The sequence below is a fragment of the Crinia signifera genome, chromosome 7 (assembly GCF_055691185.1).
Source record: "Crinia signifera chromosome 7, ASM5569118v1, whole genome shotgun sequence".
Lineage (NCBI taxonomy): Eukaryota > Metazoa > Chordata > Amphibia > Anura > Myobatrachidae > Crinia > Crinia signifera.
Genome location: NC_139223.1, coordinates 16,358,900 through 16,364,124, shown reverse-complemented (window position 1 = coordinate 16,364,124; position 5,225 = coordinate 16,358,900).

Sequence of the window (5,225 nt, the reverse complement as noted above, 5' to 3'; positions counted from 1 at the left end):
GATTCCGGTGCGCAAGGGTGCCGCTGCGATTCCAGTGCGCGAGGGTGCCCCTGCGATCCCGGTGCGCGAGGGTGCCGCTGCGATCCCAGTGCGCGAGGGTGCCGCTGCGATCCCAGTGCGCGAGGGTGCCCCTGCGATCCCAGTGCGCGAGGGTGCCCCTGCGATCCCAGTGCGCGAGGGTGCCCCTGCGATCCCAGTGCGCGAAGGTGCCCCTGCGATCCCAGTGCGCGAGGGGGCCCCTGCGATCCCAGTGCTCGAGGGTGCCCCTGCGATCCCAGTGCCTGAGGGTGCCGCAGCGATCCCAGTGCGCGAGGGTGCCCCTGCGATCCCAGTGCGCGAGGGTGCCCCTGCGATCCCAGTGCGCGAGGGTGCCGCTGCGATCCCAGTGCGCGAGGGTGCCGCTACGATCCCAGTGTGCGAGGGTGCCCCTGCGATCCCAGTGTGCGAGGGTGCCCCTGCGATCCCAGTGCGCGAGGGTGCCCCTGCGATCCCAGTGCGCAAGGGTGCCGCTGCGATCCCGGTGCGCGAGGGTGCCGCTGCGATCCCGGTGCGCGGGGGTGCTGCTGCGATTCCAGTACGCGGGGGTGCCGCTGCGATTCCAGTGCGCGAGGGTGCCACTGCGATCCCAGTGCGCGAGGGTGCCGCTGCGATCCCAGTGCGCGAGGGTGCCGCTGCGATCCCAGTGCGCGAGGGTGCCGCTGCGATCCCAGTGCGCGAGGGCGCCGCTGCGATCCCAGTGCGCGAGGGCGCCCCTGCGATCACAGTACGCGAGGGCGCCCCTGCGATCCCAGTGCGCGAGGGTGCCCCTGCGATCCCAGTGCGCGAGGGTGCCGCTACGATCCCAGTGTGCGAGGGTGCCGCTACGATCCCAGTGCGCGAGGGTGCCGCTACGATCCCAGTGCGCGAGGGTGCCGCTACGATCCCAGTGCGCGAGGGTGCCGCTGCAGTCCCGGTGCGCGAGGGTGCCCCTGCGATCCCAGTGCGCGAGGGTGCCCCTGCGATCCCGGTGCGCGAGGGTGCCCTGCGATCCCAGTGCGCGAGGGTGCCGCTGCGATCCCAGTGCGCGAGGGTGCCCCTGCGATCCCAGTGCGCGAGGGTGCCCCTGCGATCCCAGTGCGCGAGGGTGCCCCTGCGATCCCAGTGCGCGAGGGTGCCCCTGCGATCCCAGTGCGCGAGGGTGCCGCTATGATCCCAGTGAGCGAGGGTGCCCCTGCGATCCCAGTGCCCGAGGGTGCCCCTGCGATCCCAGTGCGCGAGGGTGCCCCTGCGATCCCAGTGCGCGAGGGTGCCGCTGCGATCCCAGTGCGCGAGGGTGCCGCTGCGATCCCAGTGCGCGAGGGTGCCGCTGCGATCCCAGTGCGCGAGGGTGCCCCTGCGATCCCAGTGCGCGAGGGTGCCCCTGCGATCCCGGTGCGCGAGGGTGCCCCTGCGATCCCGGTGCGCGAGGGTGCCCTGCGATCCCGGTGCGCGAGGGTGCCCCTGCGATCCCGGTGCGCGAGGGTGCCCCTGCGATCCCGGTGCGCGAGGGTGCCCCTGCGATCCCGGTGCGCGAGGGTGCCGCTGCGATCCCGGTGCGCGAGGGTGCCCCTGCGATCCCGGTGCGCGAGGGTGCCCCTGCGATCCCGGTGCGCGAGAGTGCCGCTGCGATCCCGGTGCGCGAGGGTGCCCCTGCGATCCCGGTGCGCGAGGGTGCCCCTGCGATCCCGGTGCGCGAGGGTGCCGCTGCGATCCCGGTGCGCGAGGGTGCCCCTGCGATCCCGGTGCGCGAGGGTGCCGCTGCGATCCCGGTGCGCGAGGGTGCCGCTGCGATCCCAGTGCGCGAGGGTGCCGCTGCGATCCCGGTGCGCTAGGGTGCCCCTGCGATCCCGGTGCGCGAGGGTGCCCCTGCGATCCCGGTGCGCGAGGGTGCCGCTTCGATCCCGGTGCGCGAGGGTGCCCCTGCGATCCCGGTGCGCGAGGGTGCCGCTGCGATTCCGGTGCGCGAGGGTGCCGCTGCGATTCCGGTGCGCGAGGGTGCCGCTGCGATCCCGGTGCGCGAGGGTGCCGCTGCGATCCCGGTGCGCGAGGGTGCCCCTGCGATCCCGGTGCGCGAGGGTGCCCCTGCGATCCCGGTGCGCGAGGGTGCCGCTGCGATCCCAGTGCGCGAGGGTGCCGCTGCGATCCCGGTGCGCGAGGGTGCCGCTGCGATCCCGGTGCGCGAGGGTGCCGCTGCGATTCCAGTGCGCGAGGGTGCCGCTGCGATTCCAGTGCGCGAGGGTGCCCCTGCGATCCCGGTGCGCGAGGGTGCCGCTGCGATCCCAGTGCGCGAGGGTGCCGCTGCGATCCCAGTGCGCGAGGGTGCCCCTGCGATCCCAGTGCGCGAGGGTGCCCCTGCGATCCCAGTGCGCGAGGGTGCCCCTGCGATCCCAGTGCGCGAAGGTGCCCCTGCGATCCCAGTGCGCGAGGGGGCCCCTGCGATCCCAGTGCTCGAGGGTGCCCCTGCGATCCCAGTGCCTGAGGGTGCCGCAGCGATCCCAGTGCGCGAGGGTGCCCCTGCGATCCCAGTGCGCGAGGGTGCCCCTGCGATCCCAGTGCGCGAGGGTGCCGCTGCGATCCCAGTGCGCGAGGGTGCCGCTACGATCCCAGTGTGCGAGGGTGCCCCTGCGATCCCAGTGTGCGAGGGTGCCGCTGCGATCCCACTCACACTGAGACCTGTGACGCAGAGTCACTGATTGCTGGATTCAATTAAGCACGATCATTTTACCTCGCAAGTAAGATGGGATGTTGCCCATAGCAACCAATCAGATTTTACTTCTTATATAGCCCCTTCTAGAAGATCATAGATAGCGCTGATTGGTTTCTATGACCAACATCCCATCCAGGGCCGCCACTAGGAATCGCGGGGCCCGGGATCTTCAGATCCGGCCCCTCCCAGTACCATTACGGCCGCTTAGTGTGCCGAGCGTTGCAAACCATGCGAGGGGATGCCGTGCTACATTTTATTGTTGACTGTCGACATTCGGGTGAAAAAAAACAAAACGAAAAAAAAAAAAAAAAAACATGTCGACTTTTCCACTGTCGACATTACCCATGTCGACCTAATGACCCTGTCGACCTTACCCATGTCAACCTAACCCATGTCGACCTTTAGTCATGTCGACCTTTCTGCATGTCGACCTAAATGCATGTCGACTTAATGGTGTCGACCTAATGACTGTCGACCAACATGCTGGGGACCTAATGATCCATACCCCATTATCCATCCACATGGATGAAAAAGTCCCAAAAATTGGACGAAAAACAAAATTATGTAAAAACCCATGTCGACATGCTTGTGTCAATCTTTTGTCAGTGTCGACCTTGTGCATGTCCTGACTTTCTATCTAGACACTGTCCACCGATCATTGGGGTGCCATCCTCGTTATCTCCCCCTCAGCGCCCAGCTGCCACCCCATACCACCTACTGACAGTACCAGGACAACCTGTACACACAGACCTATTCTGCACATAGCTGGACCCGCAGAAGACCTATATTATTATGACGGATGCACTATAATGCCCCCAGCCAGGTCTGCCAAGCATCGCTAGGACATGGTGACATAGTGGTTGGCACTACTGTCTCACATGGACAAAACTCTAAACATGGTCATATATGTGTGGAGTTTGTACGTTCTCTGTGTTTGTGGTATTTCCTCTGGGTGCTCGGTTTCCTCATACAGCCCAAATACACACCGGTAGGTTCCCCTCAGTGTGCGCCTGCGGTACAGGATTAAGGACACCTACATTATCGCTGGCCAAATACGTGTCTATCATTTCTCCATCGCATCCTAGAAAATGATTGACGGAATCTGATTGGTTGATACGGGCAACATCACCTATTTTCACTTTTAGAAGCGTTTTGGAAATTTTCCCCTACAACTTTATACAAAGCCCTCCCTAGGCCCAATGGGGCAGATGTACTAAGCCTGGTGAAGTGATAAAGTGATAGGTGATAACGCAGCAGCCAATCAACTTCTAACTGACTTTTTTTTAAAACACAGCTGATTGGCTGGTGCGTTATCACCTCCCACTTTATCACTGCACCAGGTATAGTACATCTGCCCCAATGTCTTTTATTTGTGTACTGCACTTATATAATATTTAGAAAAAGAATGGAATAATTGGTCTTCTAATTCCAAAGCGCTAACGTATGACGAATATACCATCGTCATACAAATAGTGTCCCGTGACCGCAGCGCTACAAGGCAGCTCTGCTAACCACTGTGCTACCATGCCTTGAATGATAAAGTGCTTATATTCTAAAGGAGTGCGAGTGCGGACAGTCGAGGGTTAATCACGGCCGACTCAGTGTTCGCACCTACCTGTGAAATGAGTACAAAGGGGAGTTTGGTGTCTGCACCCAGATGTCACCTGGTTATTTAGGACATCTGTGAGGACATGTTATTGTTGGGGGGTGCATGTATGAATTTGGGGTAGTGGTGGATGGGTGTCAGTACCGGGGTACCCTGTCTGCCTGATAGAGTGCTAGCTCCTAGTGTCTCTCTGGGACATGTAGTGCCGCACCACTGGCGTTATAATGGCAAGCACAGAATTATACCTATATATAAATGTATTCTGCCTTGTGGAACATTACATAACATCAGCAGTTACATTACATATATAATACATATATTGATGTACTAAGCTTCAAAAAGGACTACATTGGAGATAGATAAAGTGCCCACCAGCTCATAACTGTCTTTTTTCAAACACAGACCAGGGCATGACAGTTAGGGGCTGTTTGGTACTTTGTCGCTCGCCACTTCATCGCTATTTGAAGCTTAGTACATCGGGTGCATTATCCATACCCCAGGAATGCGGCAGAACTATACCAGGTTCCCATGAGCTATGGGTGCAGATAATGTGTATGGCAGGACTCTTATGGCCCATTCCCGGCCCCCCTCCTGCTTCCACATACCCACTCCCTGAATACTGCATTTCCTGACAACTGGTCAAACTGGGGCTCGGAGCAGCCATAAAGGCCCTTTAATAAAGTTTAATTCAGTCCTAATGTGTGAAGTGACCTCCCCCAGCTCTCCCCTCTCACCTAGCAGGAGGGTCTTACATCAAAAGGTATAGGATGGCCTTTAAGGATCTCTCTCATGCTGTCCTCATACTAGCTGCTACCAGTTGGGAAGGTTCTTGGCGACCTCAGATCTTGTTGGCCTGGGACCCTGTAGTAGCCGATGCTCTGACACTGGAGAGCC